A 16,947-nucleotide genomic window follows, 5' to 3' on the forward strand; every position below is an offset into this window, starting at 1 on the left:
GTTGCTTAGCTGCTGGTCCTACCTCCAGGCCTTTGAACACACCGTTCCCTCTTTCTGGAACTCCATCCCCAGCTGCCTCAGGGCCTCCCTTGCTTATCAGATGGGTATAACATCACCTGTTTCTCAACGAGGCCTGCCCTGACTCCCTATTCAGGCAGTCCCTGTGGTCTTCCTAGCTCTTGGTAGTAATGAGCTGGCCCCAGCCCCACCCCATCCCAGTGCACTGTGGGCTCTGTGAGGGCAAGACTCCGCTTTGAGGTGCCCTGCACACCTGGGGCCTAGCCCAGAACAAAGCATATAGTAGGTACTTAATACTAGTTGAATGGGTGAATTTGACAGTGGACGCCTCCTCTGTGTAGGCCCATGCTGGCCCCAGGGGCACTCTCTGGCCTTGTCCTTTTGGAATGATGGTTTTAGACCCAGATATGAGTTCCTGGTATTCTGACTAGCCTGCCTGCAGTGGGTGATGTGTTCCTGCAATGTGATGCTGGCCAGGCAGGGAACTGTTGAGCCTTCCGGGCAGAAGGAACTAGGCAGAGCCTGGAGGTGGGAATGAGGTGGACAGATGCAGGGTCAGCGAGGCCAGACAGGCTGCTACAGCCAAAGCTGGGAGCACAGTGGTGTGATGTGAGGTCAGGGTGAAGAAGTGTGGGGCCCCAATTCAGGGGGGGGAACTGGCATGTGGGGGAATGTGGGAAGCCCTGGAGGATTTAGGTTGATGGTGGTGTGACTGCTGGCTTAAAAGGGAACTGGGGACAGCGTGAAGGGAGGGACAGAGAGAGGGATCTACCACTGTAGAATACAAGGGGAAACAAATGCACAGATCACTTAGGTATTATTTCAGTTGCAATAATCACAATTTTAATATGACAAAGGAAGTAATCAAATCGGAAAGCTTGACTCCAGTGCGCGTGTGTGACCAGTAACTTCTCACTGCTACTAGGTGCTTTCTAGGCCAGCCACTGCACATGTGCCCTTTCCATAAACTCTCCATGACACCTTCCACGGAGGCCTGGGGAGCAATCATCCCGAACCCCCTCATTTCTCCCCATCGTGACTCTCCTCATGTTCCTTATTACACCTGGATTGATAATTATCACGGACGTGGACATGTGATGTTGGAATTACTGTTCCTTGTGAAATTTGGAGGTGATTAAGTTGGCTTTCTCCTTTAATCATCCTCACCAGCCTGGAAGACTTCCCACACAGGGCTTTTCCTGGAAAGATTCATCACCTAAATGGCATTAAATAAACAAAACTTAAATACTGTTTAGATTAAGGCTATAAATGCAAGTCCAGCAGATATAGCTACAAAATCAGAATTAGGTTGGAATCTGTTTTCCTGCCTTGTATTGTCATTTAAATTATTATATATCTGTAGACTCAAAAAAGAAATAGCTTTCCTCCTAAAGTCATATTATTGCCTTTCTTAGGATCATATTAACTGTCTATTTCTTTCCTTGTTTACCTGTTTGAACTTCTTTACAATTGTTTCTGTATATAAAATTGAACATCGTTCACAACATAAATTATTGAAGCATTTTGCTCTTGCTGTAATAAATCTTGCCTGTGTTTATATCTCAATCCACTGACACCCTTCGCTGAGTAAAAACACAAAAGATTTCACTTCTGGTAACATTTGGAAGCTTCCCTAAAAAGTGACCTGCCAGTCAGGCCTGGCCTTGCACTGTCATTGGCTCCTGCTTGGTTGTGTCACCCAGTCCATGGCCACATGTGAACTTGGGGAGGCCACACCTGGTATACAAGTGGACAAAGGCCAAAACCGAAGCCAAAATTGGAGGCGGATTATCTGCTTGGGGCACCCACGTGGTCAGGACAGCTGCTATGAGCTCTGGACTGTGGTGACTCCAGTGTCACGGGAGACCCCTTGCAGTTGCACCCTCTAGTCGGTTTGGTCCCAGGCCCAGTAATCCTGTCCTCCGGCCGTCCCCAGCCCTGGTGTGGGACTGGCCCAGGGCTGTCTATTTTGCCCAGATATTGATCAGGTCCTCAACTCCCAACAGAGTTCCTTCCTGGGGTTTGGACCTGCTTGCAGCGCTGAGTGAGACCCAGGCCTTGTTGCTTTCCAGGGATGCCGTTACACACAATTGCTCTCAGCCTCCCTTTTCTCCCCTCCTGTCTGATCCATCCTGAAGGCAGGATGTCTCTTCAGGGTGGTGGTCAGTGCAGGTAGAGGGAGGGTGGTAGGGCGGCCTCAGGGGGCGGTACACGGGGAGAAGAACCCGAATGACATTGATCAGGTGCCCCCGACCCCCGACCCCACCCCTGTTCTTGGGACTCAAACCAAGTGGGGTGGGGTCAGCTGCCATTTGCTGTGTGACCTGTTCTCAGGCGTCTACTCCAAGAAGGGGCTGTAGACCGCAGGGTCTTTAAGACACTTCCACTTCTGATACATTTTTATGGGTGTGTGTTCCCTCAGACTTTTTATTTGGAAAAATGTCCAAACGTACAGAGAAGTTGAAAGAATAATACAATGAACTCTCAGATTCACCAATTATCATTTGATATCTCTCTCTCTCTCTCTCTCTCTCTCTCTCTCCCCCTTCCTTCCTTCCCTCCTATTGATCTGTTTGCTTTTACTGAACCATGGAGAGTAGCAGATATGCGACTCTCTGTCTCCAAACACTTTTCACCACGTATCTCCTGAGACCAAGGTCATTCTCCTACATCCCACAGTGCAATTATCAAATTCAGGAAATTTCACATTGATACAACACTATTACCTAATCTCCAGGCCACATTCCTCTTGCCCCAGTTGCCCATAATGTCCTTTCTAGTTATTATTTTTTTCTGGTCCAGGCTCTACTCCCAGGTCAAACCACGTTTACTAGACAGGTCCCTTTAGTCTCCTTTAATCTGGAGATGGATTTTATTAGAGGGCAGGTGATAGGGTCCCCAGTTGGCGCCTGCCAGGTCTCCCCACTGCCAAAGGAACTTTTACTTTGATACCGTGTGAAACTTTCATCAGATGTTTTACCATCCGTTGATGTTCCTTGCCTGAATTAATTATCCCTGAGGTGGTTTAACCGGTTTACAAGGAGCTTTGGGAAACAAAAAAAGACCTTTGTGCCCATCATTCCTCAAGGTCCTTCAGCAAGCCAAAGAACAGAGCCACCCCAAAAGCCCATTTGCCTTCTGGGCGTTCTGTCCACTGAGAAGCCCCTACTTTACTCAGCTGTTTGATCCTTGGGAGAGGCTGGGAGGGGGCAGAGGAACCATTAGTTTCATTATATGGAGGAGGAAACTGAGGCCCGGAGTGCGGAGAGAAGTGGGCGGCAGTGGAACAGCTCCTGCCCAGGAGTCTCTGGGTTCCCACTCCTTCCACGCCTGCAACGGGAGTTCGGAAAGGAGGCTTTCAGGCCGACTAGAAGGCAATTTTTCGGGGTCCAGGTTGGGGCTCTCTGATCCCTCTCGTCCCTGCTACCTGTGCAGGACAGTTTGCCAGGTTTAGCAAAGGAAAATATAAGATGTCCAATTAAATTTGAATTTCAGGTAAACAATGAATAATTTCGTAGTATATCGTATAAGTAAGTAGTATAAGTATGTAGTATAAGTAAGTAAATGTTGCACTTAAACATACTCGTATTAAAAACATTATACTAAAACCTCACGATGGCTGGGGTTTGCACTGATACGAGGGTTGCCAGGTAAAATATAGGTCACCCAATTCAATTTTAATTTCAGGGAAATGATGAATAATTTTTTTCACCCAGATGTGGGGAATTAAAACACGTTTGGCAGGTGTCATCTGATGTAAGAAGTGAGGCAGGTGACGTTGGTGGGGCGTTGAATGCTGGGATGAGCTGTCCTCCTGAGAGGCTGACAGCCCTGGGAGGCCACTATCAGGCAGTTCTAGAAAGTTCCCTCTGGCCAGGGGATGGTGTGGAGCATGGGAAGAGGGACTAACGGCCAGGGACCAATCAGGGGGCAGCTGCAGTGACCAGTGATATGCCACGAGGTTCCAGCCAGTGATGAAGAGAGCATTCAGGAGGCAGGACTGATGGGGCATGGGGCCCACCTGGGGAGGATGGGCGGGAGGCTTCTGGCCTGGTACGGAAGGGGGCAGGTTTAGGGGGACTGTGGGAGTGGGCCGGGAAAGCCTGGGAGGCAATGGAGTCCAGTGTGCGGAGTTCTGAGGGGCTGGTCCCCAGGAGGAGAGTGGACCTCGGGCGGGGAAGGAGGGACGACGTAGAGGTAGGGCCGGTGGCAGGCTGTGCAGTGACTTCCTAGGAGGTATTTCTGCCCAAATTACTCCCCCTACCTCATTTTTGCTATAGGAGGAGATGACTGAACACCAGAGCCCTGGGAGGGGAGGGGAGGTGAGGTGCCAGAACCAGCCAGCCCACCTGCCCACGCCTAGCTGTGTCTGGAGATGCGTGTGAAATGATTTGTGGGGAGCTAATGTATTCATCCCCTCCGGCATTTACGATTTGAAGAGGGAGCTTGTTAACAGAAGAAGGTGCAGCTCCTGGGCCAGAATCTAAAGCATTAGGGTAGCATGGCAGGCGCCCGCTGAGTCTGCGAAGCAGCTTCCCCAGGGAGGGGGCACTGGGACGGAGGTCGGTTCCTGTGCCACCGAGCCTGTCCTGCTGAGGCCTCATTGGAAGCCACACCGTCTGCAATGGTGCAGTCTCATGCAAGCAGAGCTGGGAGGTTGATGAAAAGGGCACTGGTGCCATGCTTGCTTTATGTGGCAACCACATCGGGAGTTCCCCTCGGAAGTACTGGGGTCCCAGCTAGAGGACCCAAACCCTGTGGAGTGAATGCAATGTGGCCAGGACTCTGGGGCGAGTGAGGGAGCACTGCAGCAGCTGAGCTTGAGAGCGAGTAGCCCTCACCCAGGGCATCCTGTCTCCATCTCAGAGGCTGCGGCTCAGAGAGGGGAGAGCCTTGCCCAAGATCACAAAGCTGCTGAGAGTTTGAACTCAGGTCTATTTGCGTCTGAAACTCAGCTCTTCCCATGGCTGTGTGCCCTTGGGATTGGCATCTGTTTTCATCTTTGTTGTTGGCAGGGGCTGCCTTACTGTGGATGGCAGGGACTGACTTGGGGGTGGGGGGCTCTGTGTCACTTCCCCAAATCCTCCTTTTCCCAGACCAGAGATTTTCAGATCTTGGCTCTTGCTGTGTGACCTTGGGCAAATCACTCCCCTCTCTGGATCTCAGTTTCCTTGGCTATAAAATGAAGGATCATCTAAAATCCAGACATCATCTAAAGCAAAAAGGAGGCCACGGGAGGTATCTAGCCCATGGGAGAATCTGTTCTGGGTTTTGGTTTCATTTGAATCAATTAGTACAGGGAAGGGACATGAGGACTATTTTCACAAAAGAAGAAACTAAGAGGTTGGATTCCAAGCCCGCTGCCTGTGTGCTGCCAGACACAGAACTCAGGCCGGCGTTAATTAATCACACAGAACAAACCATCCGAAGACTATTAAGCAGAGATTCCATTATGGCCATTCCCGTAGTTAAGCCCACTGCAAATAAGACACAGGTTGTGCCTCACAAAAGTTGAGGCAGACAAACCTGCCCCTATTCCTCTTGCAACATACAAACTTAAGGATAAGCTTACCATTGGTCTTCTTTCCGCCTTTCCCCCATACCGATAAGTTTGCCATGGAGACAGAAAACACAAACTCTTGCCCAAGGGATGGAGGGCCTCTCTTCCACTAGTGATTAGGCACTCTGTCTGCGGGGTGGCCTTTCTTTTCTTACTTACTCTCTGCTAAATAAACTTACTTTCACTTTAAATTCTGTAGCGGCTCACATTTGAATTCTTTCCTATGTGAAGCCAAGAACCTTCTTGGCTGAGGGTTTGATCCCCACTCTAAGGGACATTCACCCCCACGCCGGCATCCCAATTACCAAGTTAGGATTTCCGGCTTCTTGCGACACATCTGAGACTCTTGCAGTACCAGCTCCCAGCTGAGGGCCCTGCAGGTACTGGATCTGCAACCTCTGGAGGAGCTGATTCTAAGGCTGAGTCTAAGGCCCTCGCAGGTGCCCCATCCGGTGTAACCCTCGCGCGTTGCTCCCTGGGAAGCAGGAGACTGGCATTCTGGGCCTGGCTCGGCCTCACCCAACTGTCTGATCTTGGCCAGCCAAGTTCTTCTCCGGGCTAAATCTGTAAATAGGAGTCATTATACCCACCTCAGAAGGCTGCGGTGGCCATTGAGAGATATTTAGCTTTGGTTTACACCTGAGACACCAGATGTAAAGCTGCTTTACAAAATGGATCTGTGGATATATGGAAACTAGCTCTAGATGGTGTGCCAAGGGCTACGCTGGGGAATCGGAGAAAATTATAGTTCATTGCCCAGAGTACACACACAAGCACCAAGCTGAAAACAGTGGGGAACCCCAGGGCCAGGGGAAATCAAGGGAGACTCAGCGAAGCTGACATTTGAGCAGATTCATTCATTCCTCATATCTTTACTGAGCACCTACTATGATCCAGGCACCATTCTAGATGCTGGGGGTACAACACTGAGCAAGACAGACAAACATGTCTTTGAAAGTTGACATTTTAGTGGGGGAAAACAGAAGAAACAAGAAATTTCTTTAAAAAGGCATGTAGTGTCAGGCAGAAGAGGAAAGGCAGAGCAGGACCACAGGGACAGAGGTGGTAGGGGCAGTGGGTATTTTATACAGGGACCAGGGAGGTCTTCCTGAGGTGATGACATTGAAGCAGAGACCTGAAGGAAGTCATTGAGCAAGCCCTGTGGATAAATGGGGAAAGAGCATTCCAGGCAGTGAGAACAGCGAGTGCAAAGGCCCTGAGGCAGGAGTGTACTTGGCCTCTTTAAGAAGGAGCCACGATGTCGGTTTATTCCATTCCTGTGATGCTAGCTTTGATCAGTTGGCTCAGCCATGTCTGCCAGGCTTCTCCCTATAAAGATCCTTCCCTCTTTGTATTTAATAAGTCATCGGTGGGGTGATCTTTTGAGACTGGGATTACATGTAGCAATCCCCTGGCCGTTTTAAAACACGTCTTTGACATTCCACCAATTGAGGGGGGGGGTCTGGGTCCATTCCCCTTGCATCTGGGCTCTGTGACTTCTTGACCAATAGAATATGGCAGAAGCGACACTCTGCTATTTTAGGGGGGGCCAGGCCATAAGAAAGTGATGGCTTCCACTTCCTATCTTGTGATGCTTGCTGTTGACACCCAGACACTCTGCTGTGAGGAAGCCCAAGCAGCCCAGAGAGAGGCCCTGTGGAGAGGAAATGAGGCCTTCGACCCTCAGCTCACCTGAGTCCCCAGCCACCAACCTTGCCAGTCATGTGAGTTTGCCGTCTTGAGGGTAGGTCCTCCAGCCCCCAGCTGAGCCACCCCAGCTGACTTCCTGTGGAGCAGAGACGCACCCTCTGAAGTCTGCTCAAATTTCACACCCATGTGCAAATTAAAAAATTGTTATTTTATACCACTAAGTTTTAGAGTGGTTGTCTACACAATAATAGTTAACTGGGAAAAAAACCTCATGAAGAAAGTCTCCCCATTTTGCAGATTAGAAACTGAGGCCCAGGAGGTTGAAATAGTTCACCCAAGGTGTCACAGCCAGTTAGTGGGGGGCTGGCATTTGAAATCAGCCTCTTAATATTGTATTTTGATGAACAGAAGTTCTTAATTTTAATGAAGTTCAACTTATCAGTCTTTTATTTATGGTCAATATGCTTTGTGCAGAGATACTGTTTTGAGACTTTTTTTTCCACATATGACTACATAATCGCTTTTAACGCTTAACATAAAATGGTCCTGGTGCGCCGGCCCATGGAATAGTCATTCATCTGCTGGAGGGCCATTGAGAGATATTTAGTTCTGTCCTAACTTTTCACTATTTTGGACAAACCTGTGGGGCACATCCTTGCATGTACATCTTTGCATTGTTCCAATTATTTCCATAAAATAAATGCTTAGAGGGAATTGCTTGGGCAAAGAAGGAGCAAAGTTTTAAAGACTCTTAGTAACACAGCCAAACTGCCCTTGGGTACACGTGTGAGCAGATGTGAGCTTTCTGGGCTGCCGTAACAAATTACAACACACTGGCAGGCCTCAATAAACAGAAATTTGTTCTCTTGCAGTTCCGGAGGCCAGAAGTCAGGAATCAAGGTTGGTTCTCTCTGGAGGCTCTGAGGGAGACACTTCCTGCCTCTCTTGTAGCTCCTGGTGGTTGTCAGCAATCCTCGGTGATTCCCGGCTCGTGGCAGCAAAACCCCAATCTCTGCCTCCATCTTCTCCCTGTGTCTGTGTCCCCTCCTCTTCTTATGAGGATGCCAGCCATTGGATTTGGGGGTCCACCCCCAATCCAGGATGATTTAATCTTGAAATCTTTAAATAAGTACACCTTTGAAGACCTATTTCCCAATAGGTTCACAGTCTGAGGTTCTGGGGGGATGTGTCTTTTTGGAGGACACTACATTGCTGTTCCTTCTTTGTTCCTCGCCACATGCAGCCCGGTTGTTGGTGGAAGACAGGACGATCCCCGCTGGAGCACGAGTTGTCGGCATCCCTGGGGCTCAGGCAGATCTGGGCAGGTCTGGGCAGACCAGTCCTGGATGGCGCAAGCCTGTCTGACAGCTGTTTGTGTGAGGGACTGAGCAGGCCCCTGGGAGGGAGCTGTCCTTGGGAGCAGGAGCTGGGCTCCTGGCCACGACCATCTCTGCCCTCCTGAGTACTTTCCAGTGCTGTTCCAGGTGCCATATGCGATGGGCTGGACCCCAACACAGTTAGCCATGGAGGGAAGAGGCATTCTGAGTCTATCACACGGTGTCCGTCGCTGGCATTGGTCTCCGAGCCACCCTGAGGCCTAGGCTGCCCACCATGGAAGGCCAGACGTACACGCTCTACTATCTTGCCTGTGTGAAAACAGGGCCTGTGCAGGCCCGTGGGGGCAGGCCTGACTAGTGCAGCCTCAATGACTAAGTAAAGCCAGTGTCCAGCTTTCAGCAAGAAGCCGGCCTGCTCTGATGAACAGACTGACTATGGGCACCACCTGGGAGGTGCCAAGGGTCCCAGAAGCTGTGGGATCCAGAATGCTCCTGGTTGAAGAGCTGGTGTTATTGAGAGCTTCCTGTGTGCCAGGTGTCATTATAACTCATATAAGTCCCACAATAAGCCAATGTGGGTTACAGCTGGGGAAACCGAGGCACAAGCTATTCCATAACGTGCCAAAGGTGGCACAGCTAGTGAGTGCTGGAGGGGACTCAAAGTCAAGGCTGGCTGGCTCCAGAGTTCCTGTTCTTGTGAGGCATCACCGCCTGTGACAGGAACCTGATTCAAGCTACGCAGGAAGGAATTTACTGAAGGCCCCTGGAGTGGCTCCCCAAATCAAAGGGGGGGCCTTGGGAACGGCTGCAGAATGGCAGAGCCAGTGCCTCAATGCTGCCAGGGCTCCGCTCCCCCTCTTTTCCTCTCTCCACCACTGATGAGTGCCTCCCACCACCTACCAGGTGTGGTCTGAGTAGAGAAATCCTAGGGAAGCCCCCTGAGTGGTTTGTTTCGTCACGTGTCCATCTTTGGACCAAAACTCTCCAACTGGCCCAGTTTAGGTCAGGTCCCTACTCTTTAGCCAATCACTCTGGTGAGGGAGACAGAGTGAAGTTGGGGAAGGGGGTTGGTAACTTCCTGTGGGATCACATGGCTGGCGTGAGGTGGATGGAGGAGGGTCCCCAGGACTAGGGGACAGCTGCCTGTGGGGAGTTGAACTGGCTGAGTGGTGGGGATCACTACTGGGTCCTAGAGTTGGAAAAGGCTCCATTCCTGACTTGCTGCATGACCTGGGGCAGGGAAAGGAGGGGAGGCTTCTCTGAGAACCTCAAAACGCTGTGTAATCTTATGCAAACAAAGGAGGAAGGCCGTCACCCTAGGACACCTGTGCCAGATGATTTGCATGTGTGGAAAGAGGATAGAGATGTTAACCTGGGCTGTTTTCTGTTTCCGTTTCCCCCCTTCCCTTTCCTGTGCTCACTGCCCCGGGGGACAATCCAGGTGACGGAGAATGCCAGCTGTCTGTGTGGAGTGGGGAGAGGATTCCCAGCATGGACGAAGCTCCTTGAGGACACACACAGGAAGAAAGGCTCCCAGCCCTGACCAGGACAGATGGGCAGAGCCTAAGGGAAGTTTGCAGATCCTGGAGCCAAGGGGCCTGCCCACAGCACGACTGCCAGCCAGTAGGATGTCTTGTGCGAGTTCAAGAAAGATGCCCCCTCTGGGAGATGTCCCACGCTGGGATCCAGGGCTTGCTGCGTGGCCACACTGGGTTTCAGACTTGGTTTCCATTCCCACCCACCTCTGCTGGCTTCTTGCACAAGAGGACAGGATGGTTCTGACTGCACCGCTTCCTGTGTGGGCCATCGCCGTGTGTATGGACCACTAAGACTCAGGCAGTCTCCCCAGAATTCTCCCTGGCATAGGGAAGAGGAGGCAGCAGGAAGCTGCTCAGTTTCAGCCACCCTATGCTGATTTGTGAAGACTGGAGTCCGGCAGAAACCTATGAGGACCGGTACCACCAGTCCCTCACCTAAAATTCCTACGATTCTGGAGCTGACGCTGTTTCCCACCATCTGGGCAGTCAGGGCTTAGACTGAAACTGCCTTTTAGAAAACAAAACAGCTGTGTGCATTGAGTGAGATTCATATCCAGCATACACCAGTGACCTCGTTTTATTCTCACATCGACCCTACGAGGCAGGAAAGCCAATCCACCTCATAGTAGATGAAGAAAGCGAGACAGACTCAGAGAGGTCAAGGAGCCTGCCAGAGTCACACAGCCCCACAGTAGTGGTACCAGGTAGCACCCAATCTCCAATTCGACCTCTTTCTCTCCACTTCTGTCCTCTGCTCTCTGCTTTTTCCTTCTTTCACTCATCCGGCAATTTTATTAAGTACCAATTACTTTAATACCCTGCGGGGTCCTAGGGCACACGGCGTGGAACAGGACAAGGGAGCTGAAAAGTGTACGTAGAGCCTGGCCTCTGTGAGGCTCAGTTGCCTCATCTGTAAAATGGGGATAATAATGTTGTATACTTACTAGCATTCTTGAAAGGGTCCAGTCAGATAATCTGTCCTCTGTGGAAGCAGTTTCTTTGCATGGCCACACTTGAATAGGGTGTTCTGCTCCCCCTCATGGAGAGTGGGGTGTCTACATAAGTTACTTGGAATTCTTCTGCATGGGGATTTTTCTCCTCATTCTGTTTATTTATTCAATCATTTATTTATATCAGTATGGACTCACGGGTTATATTTTTTAGAAATTTTCCTACTTTGCGTTATCATCCAATTCTCCCTTCCTTCCTTTCTCCCTTTCTCTAGCTCTCTCATTGTTCTGTCTTTGGCCACTGGTAGCTCTTTCCCTTGGCCCGTGGCCCTTTACATAGTATGTGTGTGTTTCAGCACTTCCTTAGTATCTGGTTGCTGGCACACGGTATTCCAGGCTCATTTTGTATAATTCCTGCCCTAGTCCTAGAATCAGCCGTTTTGCCAAGGAGCCTTGGTTCCTTTTCTTGGAGTGCGGTGTTAGAAACCAAGATCTGGGTGAATAATATTCCACTGTATGGATAAATACTTTCTATCCATTACCCCGTTTATGGACGTTTATGTTGTTCCCACTTTGGGGCTATTATGAGTAATGCTGCTTTGTACATCTGTATACAAATTTTTACATGGACATGTGTTTTCCTTGCTTTGGGGGTAATATACCTAGAAGTGGAATTGCTGGATCATACAGTAACTCTAGGTTTACCTTACAGAAGAACCGCCAAACTATTTTCTACCATTTTACATTTTCCCAGCAGTGCCTGAGGGTTCCAGTTTCTCCACATCCTCACCAACACCTGTCATTGCCTGTCTTTTGGATGATAACCATCCTAGTGGGTGGGAAGTGGTGTCTCATTGTGGTTTTATTTCATATTCCCTAATGATGAGTGATGTAAACACCTTTTCACATGCTTGTTGGCCGTTTGTGTATCTTCTTTGGAGAGATATGTAATCAGACCCTATGGCATGGTTAATCAGGTTGTTTGTTTTGATTACTACTTTTGGGCACTCCCTTCAATTTGAGGCCTCAGGAGATTGCCTCACTCGCTTCACCCAGTCCCGACCTTAATCTGAAAGAGGAGAATGGGCTGCCGTGAGCCTTGGTTGGGGCACCTCCTCAATTCCCAGAGGTTTTGGTGGTAAAGTGTGGGATGAGAATAGGGCGGTGACAGGATGAGGAGGCCTGATTCAGGGTGGGCATGCGTCCTCGTGTGGGGAGGGGAGGGGGCTGGATGGCACCGTGTCATCTGTAGAGCACCAGGAGCGGGGACCACTGGGGCACCTGTCTCTGCATAGCTGACAGAGGCAGAATCTGCTCCCACAGGGTACCCAGAATGCCTGCTTGGCCACGTTCCACCTGAGCGCGCTCCAAGGTATTTGTTCCCAAACGAGTTTGTGCCTGTTGAGTCCTTGCTGTCTTAACTCCTAAGGTAACTAAGTGTTACGCAAACTGCTAAAACTCAAGGGCAAACAGAAAAATCATGGGGGTTCCTGTGAAAATAACCTTGAATCCCATGGACAAGTTTGACATAGGCAAATCACTTTAAAAACCTCTGCAAATTAGGTGAGTGAGATGACTGCTAAACACCAAGAGGAAATCGCCAAAATCTAGAAGGGCTCTGCGCTCAGATGGCTTCGCAAGCCTCTGAAGGTTCTAGCTCCACTTTGGGAGCCTGCCTGGAAGTCACAGATGCTGCCTAAGGGGTGTGAGTGAGGTGAGAAGCACCATCCTGTCCCCAGGCAGCAGCCCCAGTTTCCAGAAAGGTCTGGGGGTCCTCATCAACAGATTCTGAGGGGATGTCCACTGACACAAGTTAAAGTACACTGTTTAAGGCACACAGGAGCATTCGTTAATAATGGCCCTAAGGCCATGAACTTCAATAACTGACCATCCAGTCTCAATTGCGTAGGACAAAAGATCTTGACTGTGGTGTCCTATGCTCCAGATGCTATGTGAGGGAGAAGAGAGACCCACTCTCGTCAAGGAGAGGAGGGACAGAGGTGCCATCTTGTCTGGGACCTCATTGGACCCACCCAGCAGTCCTGTGTGGGATACAGGCAGGTGAGTGGCCCCATTTCCCATGGCCCCTACCTGAGGTTCACAGAAGGGCGGGAGTCACCCACGGCTGGCTGATGGACTTGCAGTAGGAGCTCTTTTCATGCTTCTGGCTGCAGCTGCAATAAGGAGCATTCTAGGAACAAGAAATAAACCCAGAGAGGGCTCTGGGCGGGACCCCGCAAGTCAGCCTCCAGGATTCAGATCTGTGATACAGCTGGAAGTTGGGCAAAGGAAAGAACACAGGTTCCAGTGTCAGATGGACCCGGGTTCAAGACACAGCTCCTCTACCCACTGGCTGTGTCACCTTGGCTGGAGTCTGTCTCCCATCTGCAATGTGGAGGTGATGACACCTGTGTGACACATGCCCCTCTGTGGGTCTGTGCTCCCTCCTCCATGAGGGGGTATCTCGCAGGGCTGTGTTAAGGAGCACACAGACCAGTGGTGAGTGCTTTGGAGATGATCAGGCCCCTGACACTCAAGGGCTCTGCCTTCCAAGCCCCCAAGGCCCAGGCTGCCAGCCAAGGTGGGCTCCTGGCCCCATGTGAAGGGGCGCAGGCTCTGGGATGCCAGGTGTGGGCATGCAGAGTGGTGGGGTGAGGGTGGCAAATTCCCACCCAGTCAAGGGCTTCCTCTGCCATGGTTACTTCCCCTGTCAGAGCCTCAGTTTCCTCATCTGTGCAAGGGGGACAATACCCCAGGTAAGGCACCTACCAGGTGGTTGGGAGGGTCAGAAGAGCACATTCTGTTTCCCAAACTTCAGTCATTCCAGGGCACTGGAGAGGTTTGTTCCATCTGAGCCCCACCTCTTCTGTTATGTCCTTAAATTGAGTCACTTTTTTCCTTAAAAAAGAAACTTACGTCATCACAAATAGAGAACAAGTATCACTTGCCAGAAATAGAAAGTGACCATAAAGAGAAGCACCATGGAAATAATGGGATTAAATCCTAGCTGGATGCTGTTGGCAGCCAGAGGCCCGAGCGGGGCCTGCTCTCCTCTGAACAAAATGAGTGCTCACCCGGAGTCCTGAAGGCGGCCAGGTGTCCTAGAACCTAACCCAGGCTTTCTCCTGACCTAATCAGAAGGCTGGAAGGAGACTTGAAAAGGCAGGACTTTTCTCCCCGTGGGAGTCTACATTAGTTAATGCCACATCCACGTAGCACTGAATGACCCAAGGACCCCTCAGCCCCAGTGGGATGCACCTACACCGAATGGAGTGGGAAAGGGCTTGCTCGGTGAATCCGAAAGTGCCTTGCACACAGTGATGTTGGGCTTGTGGCGTAAGGCTTCCCACCGCCCTGAGCAGCTCACCTGGGTATCACCCCCACAGGTATGGCCGTCTGCATGAATTAAGACTTGGCCGCCCTGGGTTCTCGGTCAGTTTCTTGGAGTCTGGTTAGCAGAAAGCCACGTCCATTCCTGTTGGGAGTGCTGGGGGCAGAGGACCCCACCACAGGCCCCCTGTGAGGTCCTGTCCCCCAGAGGCCCTGTCCCACCTGGACACACCCCTCTGCCCATCAGGGGACCTTGTGCTGTTCACGCACTTAGCACATTGCACAGAGGCCTCCGTAGGCCTGCTTTCAAGGAGCTGAAGGCCTGGGGGACTCAGGCCCAGAAACAGGTGGTTAGAGAGAGAAAGATGGGGGGAGGGGCGCCAGAGAGGAGGGAAGGCTGAGGTCCCCCTGTGAGCCTGTGAGCCGCCCTGTGAAGTCACAGCCACTCCTGACCTGTCTGGGCTCCTGGCTTTAGAGCAAAAATGGAGAAGAGAAAGGAGGATTCTGGAGCTGGAAGGGGAGAGGGGCGTGGCTGAGGGCCCGGCTGGCCAGGTGAGAGGCCAGCAAGGCCAGGGCGCCAGACTCCAGGTCCCGATCTCAGCCAGATGTGCGACCTTGGGCAGCACAGGCCTGACCTCCCACTTTCAGGCTTGAGGAGAGTGAGCCAACGATGGCACTTGGGGGTCTGCCCGGGCTCCTGGGTGGGCATGGGGGAGGTGTGGGTGAGTGGCACTGGGAAGGAACCAAGCAATGGAGGGAAGACATCCTAGGCCAGCCTTGGCAGAGATCTCTGCAAAGCTCACGTCACAGCCTTGTTATCCAGTGCCCCCAGGTGGATAATTTGAGAATGGCGAAAACACTGAAAAAGGAAAAAGGAAACCAGTGTTGTCCTTACTTCCCAGATGGGGACCAAGTCAGCACGCGGAGCAGAGTCAAGCCACGGCATCTGATTCTGGCCTCCACCACCCTCCTGCTCGAGGACCTAAGGCAGGTAAACTTGAGTCCTCACGTTTGTTACATGTAAAATGGGGTTCAATCCCAGGAGGACCTCAGCTAATTGAAGGTACCCCCACCCCCCACACTGTTTATTTTCACTGGCATGGCAAACTGGTGACGGGATGACAAAGCCACATGGTGACCTTGCAGGTCTCAGAAAATCTAGAGAAGGCTGAAAAACTAACATTGCAGTCAAAGGCGGGGACACTGGCTCTGACTGCCACCCCTGCCACCCCCCGCAAACAACTCTGGGTAAGTTATTTTCCCTCCCTTTACCTCAATCTCCTCATCTATAAAATGGGGTGAATGAGCCGGTGTATGAAGCACATAACACTGAGAAGATTGTATTCTTCCAGCTAGGATTACTCTGAGGATTGAATTACAATAAGTAAATTAAAGTGAGACAATGCATGCAAAACATGCAGCCTAAGGCGGTCTCAATAGTAAGTGCTGGTCCTGCTGGGGCTGTGACACCTCTAGGCTCAGCTGTTCCACGTGGGGGCCAGGGAGGTGGCACCCAGAGCGGAAAGCAGAGTGAGCCAGCCCCTCCCCTACTGCCTGCCTTGTGTGCCAGCCCAGACCCCTGAGGGTCCTTCTCATGGGTCTCTGAGCCTCAGGGCAGCAGGGGCAGGGGACTAGGATGACGAGCATGAACTGGAATCAAAGCCTGAGGCTTCTCATCTGAACCCAGATGAGATCCCCACCAAAAACTGCCTTCTCTGTGCGCACTTTAAATCTGCCCCCCGAAACCATGCCTCTGCCTAGATGCAGCCACACACTCCTCCCTCTTTTATCAAGCCTGGCAGAAGGGAGGGAAAATGTCTTTTTCTTCTTCTTTCCTAGGTCAGTGAACCTGGGCCTGCCCAATACCTCCCATTCACCCAAGCCTGTCTCCTGTGGCTTTAAGCTGTGTTCATGGGTGGCTGCTGAGTGGAGCCAGCTTCTCCTGTATGAGAATGGGGTCATGGGGACCAGGGGCTCCCGGGTATCCCAGGAGCTGCAAGGTCACAAGCATCCAGAGCGGGCAGCAGGGGGGCAGGGACAAAGAGCATGGGCTCAAAGAAAGAGACCCTAGCTTTGCCACCTGCCCACTGTGTGACCCTGGCCAAGTGAGTTGACCTCTCTGAACCCCATTTCCTGAATTGTAGAGAATCTATCTTTCACCCAATGTAATGATTGTAGGAGAAACACCAAATGAATATCTCATAGATGCTAAGAAGGTATTTAATAAAAATCCAACATCCATTCCTAATTTTAAAAAGAGTTTACTAAAATAGGAATAGATTTTAATGCTTTCACGTGATAAAAATATATAAATATATGACACCAAAGCCAGTATTATATTCACTGGGGAGATACTAGATGCATTCCCATTAACTTCTGGAATGAGACAAAGATTTCCTGTCACCCCTACTACTTAACGCTGCTTTGGGGGAACTAACCCACACAAATAGACAGGACACACAAACAAGAGGAGTAAGTGCTAGAAGTGTGGAGGGAAAATTCCACTGTTTCTAGACTATTACCTAGAAAAGCTAAGAGAGTCTATTAGAAACTTTAAGGAGATT

General features: G+C 50.8%; 2 long non-coding RNA genes across 2 annotated transcripts; one reads left to right on the forward strand and one right to left on the reverse strand.

The window, feature by feature from the left end:
• Positions 1 to 9,871: 9,871 nt before the first annotated feature.
• LOC109436677 (uncharacterized) lies at positions 9,872 to 16,242 on the reverse strand. Its single transcript, XR_002136144.2, has 3 exons — positions 14,421 to 16,242; positions 13,823 to 13,951; positions 9,872 to 13,325 (listed from the first exon to the last, which is right to left on the reverse strand). It is a non-coding gene; the product is annotated as an uncharacterized LOC109436677 (long non-coding RNA).
• LOC141570197 (uncharacterized) lies at positions 12,069 to 16,650 on the forward strand. The gene is made up of 4 exons (XR_012494165.1): positions 12,069 to 13,114; positions 15,286 to 15,374; positions 15,530 to 15,631; positions 16,223 to 16,650. It is a non-coding gene; the product is annotated as an uncharacterized LOC141570197 (long non-coding RNA).
• Positions 16,651 to 16,947: the final 297 nt, after the last annotated feature.

This window comes from Rhinolophus sinicus, linkage group LG02, assembly GCF_036562045.2.
Source record: "Rhinolophus sinicus isolate RSC01 linkage group LG02, ASM3656204v1, whole genome shotgun sequence".
In the NCBI taxonomy this organism is placed as follows: Eukaryota; Metazoa; Chordata; class Mammalia; order Chiroptera; family Rhinolophidae; genus Rhinolophus; species Rhinolophus sinicus.